The 20,206-nt window shown below is 35.6% G+C and overlaps 2 pseudogenes; one reads left to right on the plus strand and one right to left on the minus strand.

Annotated features, from left to right (window-relative positions):
* Positions 1–10,150: 10,150 nt before the first annotated feature.
* On the plus strand, positions 10,151–13,858 carry LOC120158715 (annotated as a pseudogene).
* Positions 13,859–14,801: 943 nt separating this feature from the next.
* On the minus strand, positions 14,802–17,428 carry LOC120158716 (annotated as a pseudogene).
* Positions 17,429–20,206: the final 2,778 nt, after the last annotated feature.

The following is a 20,206-nucleotide window of genomic DNA, read 5'->3' on the forward strand; positions in this document are numbered from 1 at the left end:
AATACCCCAACTAGCACAAAGAGCTGCATTTCATGGGTCAGATCTGCTGATACTGCTTCCCTCCATCCGAATCCAAACAGTTGTTTTGATATCCTGCAATAACGCATCCACTGGCCGAGCTGTACCCCCATAAAGTCTGATGTTTCTTTCCTTCCAAATACTATAGACATGACATGCCCAGGCAAGCCGAAAAACTCTCACAATGAGGGACTTGCCCTTAAGGCAATAGATCGCCCAAGTCAGTTCTCCATCCCAGCTACTAACCCCTCTATATAGACCACACAAAGCAAGAATAGCTCCCCATAAGTCCTTTGCAAAATTACAGCCAAAGAACAGATGGTCTTTGCACTCAGCCTCAACACCACACATAAGACATTTATCATTCTCAATATTCAAGCCCATTCTAAGAAGCCTAACACGAGTAGGGAGACGATTAAGAATGGTCATCCACACAATAATGTTATGCTTAGGGATTCACCCAGGAAACCAGACAAGATGTTGTTAGGAGACTTTAGGGGTACTGATGTGCAAGTCATCTTGAATACCTCTAACACTCAGGTTTTGATTCGGGCCAGCAAAGAGATGAAGAACATTAGGTCTGATTTTCAAAATGTACTCGAATGCCCAACTAACATTTGTGGGAATACTCATCTGCCAGAAGTCAGCACTCCCAATCACATAGGCACGCATCCAGGCTACCCAAAGAGAGCCCTCATTGGCTAATAATTTCTTGATTAAATGAACAATGCAGGCTTTATTCCACTCGCATACAGCCCAGGCCACCTTCCGATTTCATTGAACAAATTCTCTTCCAGTTGACACGAGCGCCTTTTGCAGGTAAGTCAGACCCTTTCCAGAAGAATCTGGAACAAAGATGCTCGATGGAATTGATTACCTCTTTAGGAAGAATAAGTTGCCTGCACCAGAAACTTGCCATGCTGAACAGAACACTCGAATTAATTGAAGCCTCCCTGCAAAGCTAAGGTGTTTGTTGGCCCATAAATTCAGTTTTGCCCTGATCTTATCAATTAAGCTGTGGCAATCCTTCACAAAGAGTTTCCTGGTTACCAGTGGAACTCCCAGGTAACAAACAGGAAGATTACCCAGTTTGAAACATGTTATCTCCTTGATGGTATCATATAGCTCAGCATAAATCCTAGCATAGAATATTTCACATTTACTAGCATTTAGTTTTAACCCAGACAAGGAGTAGAAATAATCTAAAACAGCTTGAACACCAATAACAGGGTCCAGAGAGCCTTTGAAAAATATAAGCAAATCATCAACGAAACAAAGGTGAGTGAACCCAACCTTTTTGCACTTAGGATGGTAGTTAAATACTCCCTTATTAGTAGTCATGTTTAGGAGGCTAGATAAAACGTTCATGGCTAAGACGAAAATATATGGTGAGAGGGGATCACCCTGCCTAACACCCCGAGCGCCCTTGAAATAGCCTACTAAGCTACCATTGAACACAATGGCATAGCTAGGGTTAGTAATACAAGCCAATATCCAGCCTATGAACTTCTCAGGTAATCCGAGAGCATGTAAAACAATTCTCACAAAATCCCAGCTTAAGGGATCGAAAGCCTTTTGCAAATCAATTTTAAGGGCACATCTTGGAGAAGTTTTCTTTCTAGAATAACCCCTAATGAGTTCTTGTGCTAGTAAGGTATTATCAATTATGCTTCTGCCTTTCACAAAAGCAGATTGGTTCATTGAAATCATGCTAGGAAAAACAGCAGACAGACGATTCACTAAGATTCTAGTAGCAACCTTGTATATGATAGAACAACAAGAAATAGGCCTAAAGTCTTTAACCATGCTCGGGTTAGGAACCTTAGGAACAAGCACAACAGCTGTAGCATTGAAGGAAGGAAGCATGAAAGAGTTTGTGAAGCAATACCTGATAGTAGCTAAGAAATCGTTTCCCACTATATGCCAGGTTCATTTGAAAAAAAACGAGTTATATCCATTAGGACCAGGGGATTTGTTGTTCCCTTGTCCCCATATAGCCTCTTTGATCTCAACATTACAGACCTCTCTGGTTAAAGCCTCAGCAGCACTCTCAGGAAGAGAATAACCAAGAAGCTCCTTGACAGTGCTGACATTGCAACATTTGACCTCAGGATCAACCACCCTCAATTAATTTTTAAAGAAATTGATAACCTCATTAGACATATCATCAAAGGTGCTAAGTCTAACACCATCCTGATTATAAAGGACTCTAATGGAACTACTCATCCTTTTGCTAGCCACCATGGAGTGGAAGAAATGGGTACCCTGATCATCATCTTTAATCTAGTCTGCCTTTGCTTTTTGTTTGTAGAAGAGAAGCTCCATCTACTCAAGGACTTTTAACTCCTCCTCTGCCTTCAGTTCATCAATAATGAGGCTGCCAGCAGTAACAACATCCAAATTGGCAAGTTGAATAGACCTCAATTCCTCCATTTCTTCCTGAACTTGCCCCTAAATATCAAAAAATAAGCTTTATTTATGTCCTTAAGGCAGCTTTTCAACCTCTTTAGGTTTAAGAAAATAACTTGGGCTAGATTCCCAATAGCTAGTGACTGCCACGAATCTCTAACGATGGACAAAAAATCTGGATGCATAACCCAAAAGTTAAAGAACTTGAAGGGATTTGGTTTGGTTATAACAACTTCTTTGTACAGCCAGACTAAAGTTGGACTATGATCAAACTCCCCAAGCGCTTGAAATTCAACCTCAGATGATGGAAAAGCCTCAGCCCAGCAATGATTGACCAGAACTCGGTCAAGTTTACGAGCAAGAAAGTTGTTCTACTGCTTATTAGACCATGTGTATAGTGGGCCAATGAATTGATGATAAAAAATCCCCAAGTCCTCAACACACTTCTGAAACTCAGAGATGTCACTGCTGGTGTTCGAGCTAATAGGATTTGAGCTTTCCTCTATCTTTAAAATGACGTTGAAGTCACCCCTATCAACCAGGCTGCATTACCCACAAAGCTATCTATACTGCTAAGCTGTGACCAAAGTTGCCTGTGGGTTATGCCATCATTGGACCCATACACTGCGGTAATGAAAAATGGTTTACCACTGAATCTGACTTTAAAAGTGATACACTGCTCGAAAATTGAACGGATGGAGCAGTCTAAATTTCCTTGCCACAAAACATAGATCCGGCCATTTTCAGCATGGCAGTAATTACATCAAAAGCTCCATCCCTTAAACTTCATAGACAAAATATCCCCAACATTGATCTCCTTGATTCTAGTTTCCAGGAGACAGAGAATATTGATGTGAAGTCTATTAGCCCATTTCAGCACTATGCTTTGTTTTAGGGGACTATTGAATCCCCTAATATTCCAAAAGCATACTAACATGACAGATTTTTGGAGGAAGAGGCACCACCCCTTTCCTCTTCTTTTTTAACCTTTTCAACCTGCTCTTTCTTTTTTAATTTCAATTCTTGCACAATCTTTGCAACACCCACATCAGTCCCCCTTGTTTCTTACCAGAATCTACGAGAGGAACTCCAACCAAACTGTCAGTGCCAATCGAACTGAGAATGTCAAACTTATTTTTGGACCCTCCTCCCACAACTTTATCAGATTTAGCAGGTCTGCCTCTACCCCTCTTTGCATGGGGATCGTTAGCCTGTACAAACTGTTCAGGTTGCTTAAACCCCTGGTCAGTCACTACAACATTCCCATAACAAACCTTTTTAGGTTCTCAACAAGCAACCAAACTACCACTGCAAGCCCCAGTTGGTGCCTCATTAACAACCGAGGCCCCAAGACAAGCCCCATCTAGCTTTAAAGCAGTAACCGAGAACCTATCACAAGCTTCATCTACAGCAGAAACCAATGTATTACCAGTACCAACAATCTTATTATCCACCTTAGCACTAGCAGAATCAGAAATTCCATTCAAGTAATCAGGACCAGTCGAACTACCATCCTTAGAACCTACATATCCCAAAGCGTTCATAACCTCACCCTCAGAAGCAGGTTCAACTATCTTAACACCCTGAACATGATCTTTGACCCTCCAGACTTGCTCAACTTTTTTTCCCTGAGGGCAGTACTTCACCGAATACCCAAAACGGCCACAATCAACACAAGAATTAGGCATCCAAGGCTCAGAGACTTTAACCTTGGATATTGATTCATCGCATAATATCACATCTATATAGCTCGGAATCTGAGACCCAGTCAAAACCTCTACGCAGACTCGTGCATATTCCAACCTTTCTCTATTAGCCGTAATCGAGTCCATGAGAAAAGGTTTACCAATTGCACTAGCTACATAGCATAGCCCTTTCTTCGAAAATAGCTCTAATGGAACATTATACAAATGGATCCAAATAGGCATACAGTGTAAATCAAAGCTAAGTTCCTTCAAGTTAGGTTCTCATTTCCTAAGGCAAATTGATTTATGTTGAACATGCTATGGATCGTTCTCTAAAACCCAGTCCCTAGCCGAAGAATTAACAAATGAGAAAACAAAAAGATTTGGCCCAGCTAAACTTACCTTCACCGGAGATTGTTTTCCCCATAACATACTAACAATCTTCTACAGAGAAGCAAAGTTCGACGCTGAACCAATGAATTGACCAACCAGGGCGTATCTCCATTCCAAAATTCCCTCCTCAAACACGTAGCGAGGTGGTTTCACTATGCATGAACCCTTGATCATCGAAGGAGAGAAGAAATTTAATTCCTGCTCATTCCCCGTCGAGAAGAGTTTCCTCCAATCAGAGGCACCTTCAAACTCCATGACCCAGCAAAACCCCAAGAAAAACCTAGAAATTGCAGAAGAGAAGCGAGAATCGAAGAAGATGGTCCGTCTTCAATCGCTATTAGCCCAGCTAATATGCATTGAGGGAGAAGAGCTTAACGTGCACCGTCTTCATTCTTCATCAAGGTAAACTACAATTTAGTCACTCGCGTATTATTTTTTTCTAGTCAATTGATTATTTTTTTTAAACTATATTTAACAATATTTTTTAATTTTATTTCGATCACTTATTGTTAAAAAAATAACATTGATACTGATATACCATCATAAGATAATATTATATCAGTATGAAAAATAACTAAAAAATACTACATAAATATTATTATTAATTTTGACAATTGATAATTAAAACAAATCAAAATATAACCGTTAAAGTATAATTTTTAAAGGGTAAACTACAAAAATGATCACTAATATTTGAGTAAGGTTTTTTTTTTCACTGAAATTTCAAAAGTAACAAACTGATCACTAATATTATCAATTTATAATAAATTGATTAGTTAACCGCCGTTATTAAGAGTAAAGAAATACTGATGTGGTAAGTTAAACTAGGGATTTGGCACTAATTTGCAAAATAAGACAACCACACATATTGGTCGTTTGACTTCCCAAATTTTTACTAAGAAAAAAATTTTGAAAAGAAAATCTCTTCTTCCCCGTTCTTCTCCACCATGAACGAAGAGTGTTGCAGAGCTCACGAGTCTTCTTCTCTGACATAAAAACTTGATATTTTAACCCTTAAATTATTTCCATAACCAATGAATGAAATCTCTTGTGAATTCCAAAGCACTTGGTTTCGTTTTTTTTTAGTTCTTTGGAAAAGTTTCGAAGCTCTCAGTAAGGACTGTTATCTAATCAAAACAAGTTTTATTCATAACATTCTACCAAGAAAGGGTGTCTCAATATAAATCATTTATGTTCCTTTTATTTTTCATGCAGTACTAGCGATAGCCTCTTCTCCTTTCGGAGTCATTTAAGGCGCATTGACTGGTCATGATATTTCTACTTTTGTAATTCATACTTGAGCATACAATAATAAACAAAAAAATAGTTTTTCATTGATGCCACCATTGCACAGACTCTACTACTACATTTGATAATCCTACTGTTACACATCTTTTCTGTTATGTAAACTATAATTGTGAAATATTACTCATTTAATAAACAACCATTTGACATCAGTTATCAGACACTTGTTTCACTTTTTCTTTTTTAGAAATTATTACGAAAACATAAAAACCTAATTTTTTAGAAAGTACTAGTATGTAGATAAGATGGAAAAAGCGCTTGATCTCTCTAGTCGGGTGGTGCATCCGCAACGTCCTCCACCTGGGGTTGTTAAGCTTGATTTTGATGTTGTGTTTTAATCCTCTACAAAATCGACAGGCATTGGTGTGGTGATTCAAGATTAAGAAGGGTGTTTTTTTTTCACTTTATGCTCCTTTATCGTTGACGTTTAATACGATTTATGTTGAGACTCGAGCTTGTTTAAGAGTTGTGCAATTTACTGTAGACTTGGGTTTTTAACATGTGTTTGAAGGTGATTCTAGATCGATTATTAGTGAGATGATAGCGGTTGTCCGATATCTGTCTAGGGGTGGTCCTATCATAATAGAAGCTCAAACTGGTGTTAGTTGTATGCTCTTTCAACCATGTGGGACGGGCTACTAATCACTCAATTCATTTGTTGGCGAAAGAGAGAGTTGAAGCAAGTGGAGAGCTTGTTCGGTTGTTCTTGTTGTCATAGTCGATTGTTCTTTATTCATGTCTGTGTCAGTCTTGTTAGTCTTGTTCTGCTTCAGGAATATCCCTTCTTCTCATCACGCATTAAACTTTTCTCTCTTTTGTGCTATAGTAGTTGGACTTTAATATTCACAGGGTTTTTTTTTACTTCTTCCTCTGCTTTAATAGACATTGTAGTACTAGAAAGTCTTGATTGAAACCAAGAATATCATAACTTCTTGTTTATCTCATTTTGCCTTGTTTTTAAGCAAAAAAATATTATTATTTTTTTCTTAGTGAAATACCAAAGAATTCAGCTTGTTTTACTCTAGTAAAAAAGTCTGAAATTTTGGGGAATGAGGTGAGTACTTGGGTTTTATATTTTCTTGATATTTAACAATGGTTGCTTTGTATTTATGGGTTATGAATATAGCTTGGGGTGTTAAAATATTAAGTTTTTGTGACGGAGAAGAAGACTCATGTGCTCTGCAACACTCTTCAATCAATGGTGTGGAGAAGGACGATTTTACTAAATATCACCCGTACAGGTAATAATTACTTGCTAGAGACTCTTTCTCTTAATATTACCGATTAATACCTTTTCTGACAAGGCGCGGATGGTGATCCGTTCCTTTGCAGGGTTTCTAACACGTACGTAAGGCGCGGATAATAACCTACGCCTTCCAATATTTGTATCACCCGAGCAGCTCGGCTTTTAAACTCTCCCCTCTTCTCCCCTATAAATAAGAACCCCTATGCAAACATCATCACATCAAAATTATTTGCTTATTTTTGTTTTATCAATTCCTTCTATTTTTGTTGTAAGGTAAAATTATTTTTATTATATTATATTTATTTTATATATGATTATTTGAAAAAAATTTATTGTACTAATTATTTTTTATTATTTTTTACGGTTGTAAAATTAGAAAGTGAGATCATACCTCGAGATATCTTTGCCCTTACGGTAACAATATAAAATTATGTTATTTAAATTATTGTGAAAATTTATAAATTTTTTATTAATTTATATTTTAATTCATATATTATTTATTTAATTAGGCGTATTTCAGCTATTATTTTTGCATATTTATGACTCTCAATCTTTTAAACTCTCATAATGACGCGTATTTCAGCTATTGTATATTATGATGGAGAATTTCGGGAAAATGAAATCAGTGTCGTCTTCGCATCAAATCATTATGTCATAATATTCTTCAAGATAAACATAACTCTTGAGGAGCTGATAACGAAAATTTCAAGGAAGGTTCATGTTGGAAGTACTAGAAGATTGTCCTCACTTAACCAATTCATCAGGTAAATCTCGATGATATTTTCTTGCACTTGACCACCTTTTCAATGAAATAATTTTCATTATATACACAACAAAATTATTTATATACGAAACCAGTATTGAAATTACCTCAATAATAGCGGGAAGACCAACGAGTTTTTAATCACCGGACATAAAAAGGGCATGCGATACCACGCCCAAGACTGGAGAAGAAGGAGACATCTGCCGATAGTAGTTTTCGATAGTCAGTAACTCGACACATTTCCCTATACAGAAATATCAAAATTGTGAGCCTCAACTTAGTGTGTCAGCATGATGAAAATCTGCGAGGTGACACAACCACATACAATGAACTTAGTTGCGCGATTTGTCGGGCATCAAGATCCCTCCTACGAGCTATAATATGCAAGCCCGATCATACATTTTAAGATGTTCCTCGTAGGCGTTGCCACTCAAATGTTTGAAAGTTGTATCCAACCAATTTAACGAAATTCGACAACCGTTGAAAATAGGCGGGACACTTCCAAGATACTCATTGCACAAGGAATGTCAATCACCATGCACCACCCCAGAAATCACATCCTCATCTATCGGAAGCCCCAAATGCATGGAAACATACTCTAGCATAATTGTGCACTCTCTACACGGAAGATAGAATGTGTATGTCTCTGGTCTCCACTTCTCAACCAATGCAGAAATAAAGTTGGATTCAAGGTTACAGTGCCCTTCATATTTTGCTACGTATCTGAATCCAGCCTCGACTAAATACAACCATACACAAGTAGGTATCTCTAAATTAAGGTTACGAATGAATAGATCTAATATACGATATATCTCCTAATTTAATAAATATTATAAAAATTAAAATATAAACTAATACTAAACAAATTAAATAAATAAACATTAACAATAATTAAAATTACAATAGAATTTAAAATTGTTACCATATCAACAAATGCCTCTAGATATTACTCTCATCTAAACGTAACAAACCACATTTCATTTTATAACTATAAAAATTAATAAAAAGTTAGTATAATAAAATTTAATAAAATAATAAATTATTGATTTATTATAATACGATAAAAATATTTTACCTTCTTAATAGAAAGATAGATAATTGGAAGAATGAGAGAATTGAGATTTGAGTGTAGTTTGGAGGTTGTGTTTGGGGGAAGAGGGGAAGGGGTAGACGATTTTCATAAATATGGGAGGTGGACGGTTGAGGTATTAATTAAAAGGAGCGAATCATTATTTGTGCCTTACGTACGTGTCAAAAACCCCACAAAGGCGCGAATGGAGATTCGTACCTATCTTAGCGTGGCGCCAACTCAGCCAGAATCTCACAAAGGAGTAGATGACGATCTGTACAATGTCAGAAAAGGTGCTAGATCAATAATATTAAAAGAAATGATGTCTGACAGATAATTATTACTTGTACGGATAATATTTGGTAAAATCATTATGGAGAATAGATTTTCTTTTCAATTTTTTTATTAGTCAAAAGTTTGGAAAGTCAAACGGTCAACTCGTTTAATTGTCTCATTTGATAAAACATTGTCAAATCATCATTTTAACTTGCCATATCAGTATTTTTTATTTTTTATTGTGATCAATTTATTATAAAGTGATAACTTTAATAACTAATTTATTATTTTTAAAAATTCAGAAGAAAAAAATCTTACTCAAAAATTAATGATAATTTATGTAATTTACCTATTTTTAAAAATAATAAGAAGATACTTTACACATAAAAGAAGCGAGTGAAGGTGAGAACAGAATCTGAGATCCCCAAATTGGCGAGTGTGAGAGAAAGGCGAGTGGAAACGAAAGGAAAGAAACCCTTAATCTCCCAAATCCCCACTCGCCTTTGCCCCACTCGCCTTTGGTTTTCGCAGAATCATCACTCTCTCATGGTATTTCACCTCCACTTCAGGTGGTTTTTACTTCTTCTTTTAAATTCCCTTTATCAGCTATCTGCTTTCCGATTCCGCTTTTTAAATTTTGCTTATTTCCCTGCTCTTTTTTCTTGATTTCGGTTCCCTTCCCCCAATTCCTTTTTTCCCCCTTTTTCTGCTGTTTTAATAGGAAAAACAGTGTATGATTGAAACCTGCTTCATTATCTCGTTGTATTGATGTTGTTTTTGCCTGATGATTTTTTTGGGTTCATCTCATTCAAGATTATTTTTCCCGTTAATCTTAGCTTGCAGATGTTCAAAACATCAGTTGTCTGCCGGATCTGATTAACTAACTTATGGCTAAAAATCTTACCTTTATTAAATTTGTAACTTTTTGTTCTTTTGGAATGATGGTATTAGGGAAATTTTCTTCACATTTTCAACTTACGGTTTAATTAGCTTATTTTATGTGTATGTATGTCCAGGATTGGTCAAGAGCTAAAGAGGACTTGAATTAGTTTTTCTTCTTTCTCTTTTTACTAGTCAGAGTTGGCTATTGTCAATTGTTCTTTGCTTTGGTTTTTTATGTTGACATGATGTCATCCTTCCACATTTTTTTTTTTCAGGGTCACTCAGGAAAACAGTTGGTTGGAGTAAACTAGTAAATTATTTCAATCATGGACATAAATCTTAGGTTACCTTCTGGTGAACAGTGTAAGGAAGTCGAAGATGCAAATGGAATTGATAATATGTTAGATGGCGATGAAGCTCTGCATAATGGAATGGTTCAGGTTGTAGGAGAGGATATACATGCTGAAGATGGTGGGGAAATGCATTCTTCTGCTTTGGATATGGTGACCTTCAAGGGGGATAGAAAACTCGAGCCACTTTCTGGTAAGGAATTCGAATCACATGGAGAAGCATATTCTTTTTATCAAGAATATGCTCGGTCTATGGGATTCAACACTGCTATACAAAATAGCTGACATTCGAAAACTTCAAGAGAATTTATTGATGCAAAGTTTGCCTGTTCTAGGTATGGGACCAAAAGGGTGTATGGCAAATCCTTTAATCGCCCACGTTGTAGACAAAGCAAGCAAGACCCTGAAAATGCAACTGGTCACCGATCATGTTCGATGACAGACTGTAAAGCAAGTATGCATGTGAAGAGGTGGTCTGATGGAAAATGGGTTGTACATAATTTTGTGAAAGAACATAACCATGAACTTTTACCAGCCCAAGCTCAGTGAACAGATCAGAAGGATGTATGCTGCAATGGCTAGACAATTTGCTGAATATAAAAATGTTGTTGGTCTGAAAAATGATCCCAAAAATCCTTTTGATAAAGGTCGAAATTTGGCATTAGAAGCTGGAGATGTTAAGATTTTGCTCGAATTTTTTACACACATGCAGAACATAAATTCAAACTTCTTTTATGCAGTAGATGTGGGTGATGATCAGCGACTAAAAAGTTCATTTTGGGTTGATTCAAAGAGTAGGCATGACTACAATTACTTTTGTGATGCTGTGTCTTTTGATACCACTTTTGTCACAAACAAGTATAAGATGCCTCTTGCACTATTTATTGGAGTGAACCACCATTACCAGTGCATTCCACTTGGATGTGCATTTGTATCAAGTGAGAGTGCTGCGACATACTCTTGGCTAATGCAAACATGGCTGAAAGCAATGGGTGGGCATTCTCCTAGTGTCCTAATAACTGTCCAAGACAGAACTCTGAAATCAGTTGTTTCGGAAATCTTTCCAAATACTCATCATTGCTTCTTTCTGTGGCACATAATAGGAAAGGTTTCTGAGAATCTTGGTCATGTAATCAAACAGCATGGGAACTTCACGGAAAAATTTGAGAAATGCATCTACAGGTCATGGACAGATGAAGAGTTTGCCAAAAGGTGGTGGAAAATTCTTGATAGATTTGAACTCAAAGATGATGAATGGATGAAATCGTTGTATGAAGACCGCAAAATGTGGGTGCCAACCTATATAATGAATGTTCTGTTGGCTGGGATGTCTACAGTTCAGCGAAGTGAGAGTGTGAACTCATTCTTCGACAAGTATGTACATAAGAAGACCATAGTGCAAGATTTTTTAAAACATTATGAAGCAATTTTACAAGATAGGTATGAAGAGGAAGCCAAAGCATATTCTGATTCATGGAGCAAAGTGCCTACCCTAAAATCCCCATCACCTTTTGAGAAGAGTGTTGCAGGGGTATATACGCATACATTATTCAAGAAGTTTCAAAAAGAGGTTGTGGGTGCGATTGCTTGTCATCCAAAGCAAGAAAATCATGATTCAACATGCAGCATTTTTAGAGTTCAAGATCTTGAAAAGAATCAGGATTTTATTGTTACTTTGAAAGAGATGAAGGCAGAAGTTTCTTGCATATGCCGCTTATATGAATACAAAGGGTATCTCTGCAGGCATGCTATGGTAGTTCTCCGAATAAATGGCCACTCAGCCATCCCGTCTCAATATATTTTGAAACGATGGACGAAAGAGGCAAAGAGAAGGAATTTCATGGGAGAAGAATCTGAACAGGTGCAGTCTAGGGTGCAGAGATACAATGACCTGTTTCAACGAGCAATGAAGTTGATTGAGGAGGGTTCATTGTCTCAAGAGAGCTACTATATTGCATTCCGAAGCCTGGAAGAAGCTTTTGAGAACAGTTTGAGTGCAAATACTTCTAACAAGAGCCTTGCAGAAGTTGTGGCATCTCCCACTCAGGGTATGATATGTATTGAAGAAGACAATCGAAGCAGAAACACAAGCAAGACAAATAAGAAAAAGAATCCAACCAAAAAAAGAAAGGTTAGTTATAAATAATGTTTCTCATGTCAATAAATTTTTGGAAGATTCTGTTCCCGTTCCATAATTAGGGTTCTTTCTTTTCTTTTTTCGTCCAGGGAAACTCAGAGCAGGAGGTAATGACTGTTGCAGTAACAGATGGTTTGCACCAAATGGTTAGTCCAGTTCTATAAATTAGCAGACTAGTGATAGATGTATAAATGATTTACAAAATCTGCATTAATTAATAGCACAACAATGAGATTATTGTAGCCTTTGCAATCAAGAAAATTTTCTCAGGCTTTTGGAATAAAGTTGGTCTGAATCTGGTCACTCATTGTTTTTGTAGGATAAATTAAGCTCAAGATCAGTAGGCCTAGATGGTTACTTTGGTGCACAACCAAGTGTCCAAGGAATGGTACGATTATTACAGTTGATTTCATTTATCCTTTCTGTCAGTTATATTCAGATACATGTTATATGCCTTTTTCAGGTTCAACTTAATTTAATGGCACCTCGTGATAATTATTATGGGAATCAACAGGCAATTCAGGGGCTGGTATTCTCATATTTTATTGCCATATTGAGTCAATTAGATAGCTTTATTTATGCAATATGTACTGCATTAAGGGGATTAATTTTCAATTTGGGCTTTTGCATTCATAGGGACAGTTAAACACCATAGCAACGAGCCATGATGGATACTATGGCACTCAGCAAACCATGCCTGGGATGGTATAGTATCTCTTTGTGCATTAGTTTCTTTCTATTACTTGTTCAAATGCTAACTTTGTATATTCTTATGTTTCATTCAACAGGGACCGATGGATTTCTTTTGATCTCCTAGTTTCTACATTCGAGTGAGTCTACCACACAGTGCTAACATAACATGGTCAAACTGGTTTGGTTTTGTTTCAGGACTTTCTTACATCTATATGGTCTTCCCCATGAAAGGATGACCCTAATGTGAGAGTGACACAGTTACATGATGATGCATCAAGACACATGAATCTGCTTTTCTGACAGTGGAGGTGGTCCTTTAGGCTTCTTGCCGGTCGGTTGGTTTGTTTCTATTTTTTTTTTAATTGAATGATTTATGGGTTGAAGAAGAATGCCTTAATTTGTAGGTGGAAGATGGATGAATATATTGAAAATGATGGATAGAGGGAAGATTGTTTTGAGGCTAACTTTGATTGTGAAGAAAGGAAAAGGTATCAAATGGCATATCGGATATTGTTAGAAAATGTGGTGTTTCTCTTTTTTGGTGTCTGTAAGATGTAAGATAGAAATTGAGTCATGTAGAGTATGTTGTATTATTACTTGTGATTGTTACCCCCTAATTAGGGTGAACTGAATCCCAGTTATAGCTATGCTGCTGCGTATTATTGCTATGATGATGATGATGACGATGCCTTGGTCGTCAAATATATAGATTATTATATAGGCATATATTAGTAATTCCATTACACAATACTATTATGCCCAGGTCATATGGATTCAGAAGGGATAAAGACTTAGCAACGTCTCCCAACATGTTGGTCTCAAGAGTTCCCAGAACTTGGATTTTGTCTTGTGACATGATACCATGAGATTGTATAGTATGTATTTTAAAATTTTCAAATGGCAGAATATCGAAAATGCTGTATCATCAAAATAACAAAAATTCTAATTTCAATGATCAAGTTGGAAGAAGTTTTAAAGTCGGGGAACTAGCGTGGACAAAGATAAGTTTATGGATCAAGTTAAGGACTAAATGGAGTTTTATCTTGATTCATAGGAAGAATTATACGGTCAATGAAATGAAATTGTTATGTAGTAAGTTAAAGATAGCACATCCAGATTTTTAGTTTGATTTTGCTACGTTTTGGTAATTTGGTTGGATTATTTGTGTATTTTTATAATAACGATGTCTCATTAGAAAGTATCGTTCAATAACTAAATTTTTCGCACGAAACCATTAAGATGATGATGCTTGAAGCCAGTGATTGCTTCAACTTGAAATAAATGGCATTGATTAGAAATGTCCCAAACTTGGTACAAGAAAATGTCGAACGTTGTTCCCCACTTTTATGCTAGAGTTTAGGGATAGAATAATTATCGGTATAAGAAATTGAACTTTCAAAGGCGACAGTCCTGATCTTCCCCTCGGACGGTAAAAGTATTGTCGACCCGGACCGGACTAGTAGTATCATGAACCTAAAATTGACATAAAATTGAAGACATCTTTGTGGATTATATCATATGGATTCAATGGAATATAATTCAGAACCAGATGACTCAAATAAATAATATCAGAATAGAAAACCTGTATGGTTAAGATACAAGTTCCAACAGTAAAGCATAACTATATACAGAATAGTGTGTGGAGATTAATAAATAACAGTTACCAAATTTACACTCAACCATAAAGTTGATCAGCTTAGTCCCACACTCCCTATTACTTAGTTCGCTTCGGCAGGTAGGGATTGTAGCTGGACATTTTTAATTCGTAACGAAATGGTACCTAGAGTCCACAAAACTCTCGACATCCCATAGAAAAGAACCAAATGTGACAGCCTCCAATATAAGTCTCTTCAAACCACCAAAGCTAATCTTTTAATAAGCTCGTCATTGGAAGAATCAACAGTCCCCTGAGGAGTTATAGCAATCTCAGGTCTACCGAATAGAGCCTCTGTGTGCTTCTCAATAATGCCAACAGCTTCTTTTGATCTGATTGTAGCATATCTCTGAAGTGTCTCCCCATCAAAAGACATCACATACGTCCTTAATCGAGAGGGCTTTATCTCGTTACCGAAACCTCCAGGACTGATGCCGCCTGCAGGCCAGGATGAAACTTCAGGGTGTGATGAAACAACTTGATAGGAAGGTTTTGTGTCATCCCCCACAGTTTGCTCAATACTACTCTCTTCACCATCTGAAGCATTTGGAAGGATTTTCACGGACTTCTCAAGCTGAAATCGTTGATCGACCCGCCTCAAAAAGTATCCATACATCACTGACGCGGCATAGACTTGCCCGACCCTAAGTTTACTTATCTGTGCTACAGATGTTGAATCACCCAATCGGTTTCCCAGAATGAGCGCTAGGTGGTTTTGAATCATCTCGTAGGCCTCATCTGAGTGAAGTTGCTCAAGCTTATCTTCTTGGCTAGGCCATGTGTCCACTCGACCTGAAGGATCTGCAGAAGATGAAGTAATTGCAGGCACCAAGGAAATATTGGCATCCATAAACTTTTGCACAACTAATGCATAGAGAATCTCTTCTAATGCCCTTTTTCGCTCATTAGCCTTGACCTCGGCAATTCTCCTGCAACAGATTCAAAGCATTTCCCATGAGACAAAATTTCAATTCAAGTCTAAATAGCTAACACTCAGATAAGAGGCTAACCTATACAATATTAAATCTGTGCCTGAAGCAGACAGCTCTTCCTTCTTTTCTTCAGCATCATGGTCGGTTTGAAGTTGTTCAAGCTGCTGCTCAACTGCGGCAGGAACAAGATGTGGATGACTTACCAATATTTGATACAAAAACTGACCGATCGGAGATTCCATCCGAAGTGGTGCAACTTGAGCATTCGGTTCGGAAGAGTCTGGAGACACTGATGCTTTCAGAACCATGCCTCTTCTACTCCCCAAAGGCATTCTCCTACTCCGTGATTTTGAATATGAAACAGAAGAAAAAGGCTGCAACGAATTTTAAAAGTGAGACCACCAAATCAAATACAGAGTTCCCAAGTAAATTGGATATGCAAAACTCGGTATCAATAATAAAATTTGCTTGCAAACGGAACAGTTTTAAATTAATAGGAAACAAAACTCTGTTTAAAAAATGGAAACATAAAAAATCTACCCACAGATTCCGTTCAATAATAACTCAAAATCAGCTAAAAAGGGTGTTATAACTTAGAAGCCAATAGGGTCTGCAAGTTGGGTTAAGCAAAACTCGAGTTGACTAAAAAACTGAATGTTTCAAATCGATGCTAAAAAACAACTCGACTAGACTCAATTTTTTTAATAAAGTTTGAGTTATAAATATGACTCAAATAATTCGAATGACTCAAAACTTTTAGTAATTAGTGGATTGATTTTCACGTTTGAGTAAATCCCTGGACTCTATATGATATATTTATATTTATATATATATTGCATATTGTTATAGAAAATCGTTTAGATTGAAATCAATTAGTACCATAATATTATAAATAGTTATAATTAAATTTAAAAAGAAACTGAACCACTAGACTCGACTTTCCTAAACTCAATTAGACTTGAATTTTTTTTAAAATAAAGTTTGAATCATAAAATAGGACTAACTCAAAATATTTTAACTCAGACTCGACCGAATACTCCACCTATCTGCAACTATCAGGTTTCCCCCTTTTCCCCTCATAAGTTACACGAATCGCAAAACAGATAAAGAAATTAACATAACTTACAGAAGAAAAGGATCTAAAACCAAAAGTGAGAATCCTTTTCTTTTATAAAAAAGGGTAGAAGCTATGTCGATACCTTAATCGGGGAGGGTTTGCTAAGATTTGCCGCAAAACGTGGGAAAAGGGGACCATTGGCAGCTAAAACAGCCAATCTGGCAGCCGGACATGGAGGTCGATGAAGAGTCATAGCAGACCCAACCACAGAAGTTGCTGCTTCCATCTTCAGCGCTGGAGAAGACCAATTCCATCAGAATAAAGAACCAAATAAAGAAGAAGAAAACCCAGCAAACTAAACGTTGTTTGGAACAAAAGATGTTACCTTTGAGCCTGAATAAGGGAGAACGAATGAAGCAGGATTCCTAGTTTTTGATTCTCTTGCCTGTTCGAAGTGGGTTGTTGAGTGGGGTATACGACCAGCTTCGGATTAGGGTTTGGTTCCCCGTGCAGTGTTTGGTGTTTTGTGGTTTCGAGGAAAATTCAAATGGCAAATGGTGCTCTACAATGTCTCCAATACTTTGTTTATACTTTTCATTAAATACATCACTATCAAACAAAATGAGATCAACGTTTTAACAGCCCGGCTAGTTTTGCTAACCCTAAAACAATACCCCTTTTCTTTGCGTAAATTACTGTGTTGCCTTCATTTACGCCTATTTTAATTTAGAGTAAATTACAAGTTTCACCACTCCATTTTCTTACCATTCTTATTTTAATCATTAAAGTTTAAACTATTTTAGTATAGTCACCAAACTTTCGATTTATACATGTTTTGATCTATTTAACGTTAAATTTTAAAAGTTATACTTAATATTTTTATTTGTAAAAGTATAAAAACAATACTAATAATACTGACTAAATTTTATAATATTTTAAAATAATAATATTAAGTTTTCATAATAAATAACATTATTTTTCTAATATTCAATATTTATAATAAATATTTTTTATAAAATTTACCAATAACTGGAAAATAGTTTATACAACATAATTTAAAATTTGTAAAATAATTTTTAGAAAATATTTGAATACTTTTTTTTAAAATTGCAATAAATTAAACGGACCCTAAATGCAAAACTGTTCAGGTCATACGTCCATAACTGATTCTATTGATCTGCGTAACTGTCTTTCATTTTATACATTGTTTTACCATATTGGGTGCTTAAATATCAAAGTGTTTTTTATATCCATTATATATATTCAACACTTTGGTTATGCTTTTGTTGTACAAAATTAGCCATATAAAAAAGTAAAGATCATACTCTCCACTTTCATATGGGTTAGAAAAATCACGTTAATCCGATAATAATATGAAAAATTAGTAATGGAACAAACATTTATAATCAAGAGAAACAAAAGGATAGAACGAGTTTACTTTTTTTTTAAGATTATTACACAAAATAACAATCTAAGACGTAATCGAACCTGAGAAAATAAAACAAAAAAAATTAAACTTCTTAAAATCAAATAAAAAATAAATGGAAATAATAATACCCTTTTTTATTTTGATCTTGTGATCGAAACAGTTGATGTCTGTCGTTACACAATTTCCTTAAGATAGATTTTCGACCACTCTTTGGTATTCGAGTTCGTTGGTCGTTTGTCTCTCGGGATACAACAACTAGATGATCAAATATCATTTAATATTCAAGAGATATTTAATCAAACCAAATATCTTTTAATATTCAAATGTAAACCGATAATAATATCTTTTAATTTGAAATATTCAAAAAATAAACTCCTTTTACCATTTAAACTTAAATATATATTATTTTAATTTGAAATATAAAAAGTATATAATTATCGTTAATATTCAAAATTAAACAAAAGATAACAAATACATTTTTAAATTGACATATTCAAAAGAACAATTATCCTACTGATATTCAAATTAAAATTATCTTTTAATTTGCAATAGTCAAGAGGAATATGAATTTAATATAAATATTAAATGCATCAATTAAATTTACTATTTTTCCAATAATCCCTGACATGCATGAAATTGATGATTTTATCAAAAATATTTTTATTCAGTGTGGTGATAGCCTATATGATCGATAGTTGCAAAGGATAGGTAGATGTCCTCCTTTGAACATTTCATTGTGGTAGTATATTTACTTTACTAGCTAAACAGTAGACGTGGTGTCCTTGATTTTTTTTATCATTTTTATAAATGATGACATACTTCACACAACTACACCTCTGATAAAAAATTAGTTCTCATAGGTATGTCCTTAAAGCTATGGACATCTGCTTGGTTCTGCAAGAGTTTGAAAGAACTATGCCCAATAGTTTCCTTAAAACGGTTCTACTTCACTCTCAAATAGGTGATTTATGTTGCTCAGCTCATCACAATACACAATAGTCATTAAAAGCTTTGCTTAGCCTCTACCACTTTGATCATTGTTTACATTATAAGAACGGACTTGGGATAAGAAACCCCCATAGTGATCGTACACGATTTATGCAATTATGTTGTCCCTTTGAACTTAGATCTTGATATCTCTATTCAACTTGATAGGGTTTTATTTCACATAAAGCCTTTAAATTTCATGTGCTTTAGTCATAGTCCTTTATATGTTTTCTCAACTTGATCTTGATTTAACCCTTGGGTTAGTGAATCCACGATGTTATCCTTAAATCTTACAAAATCAATAGAGATAACTCCATTTGAAATTAGTTGTTTATGGTATTATGTCAACGACGCATATGTCTCGACTTACCATTATAATTGAAATTCTATGTTAGTCACAGTATATGCATATTGTGGGCACATGTTTCAGCCATTCAAGAGTATCTTCCAAGAAATTCCAAAGCTATTCAATTTATTCTCTAGACTTATCTAGAGTTACAAACTCAGATTCCACTATAAATCTGGTTATAACCATTTTCTTAAGGATTTCCATGACACGACTTCTCCTTCCAATGTGAAACATATTTACTTGTGTCGTTGATATCTTGAATATCAAATTCTAACTAGCATTGGTCTATCCTTTTAAGATTGTAGAATAGTTAAAAAAAATACAATCCATTTTCTATGACCTATTTTCATTTGTTTTGGTAATATGACCATTACCTTCTCAAGACACCCCACATTTTTTAATGTGTTGTGTGACACGTGTTTTCAACTTTTTCATAATTCATATGGCTTCTTGTCATTTTTTATGGGGTTCTTATTTAAAAGGTAATTAGTTGATAGAACAATTTCTCTCTCCCCCACATATTCTATGACAACTTAGATCTTCTTAACGTTGTGTTTATTATTTCTTTTAAG

This window comes from Hibiscus syriacus, unplaced genomic scaffold (assembly GCF_006381635.1).
Source record: "Hibiscus syriacus cultivar Baekdansim isolate YM2019G1 unplaced genomic scaffold, ASM638163v2 tig00111330_pilon, whole genome shotgun sequence".
Lineage (NCBI taxonomy): Eukaryota > Viridiplantae > Streptophyta > Magnoliopsida > Malvales > Malvaceae > Hibiscus > Hibiscus syriacus.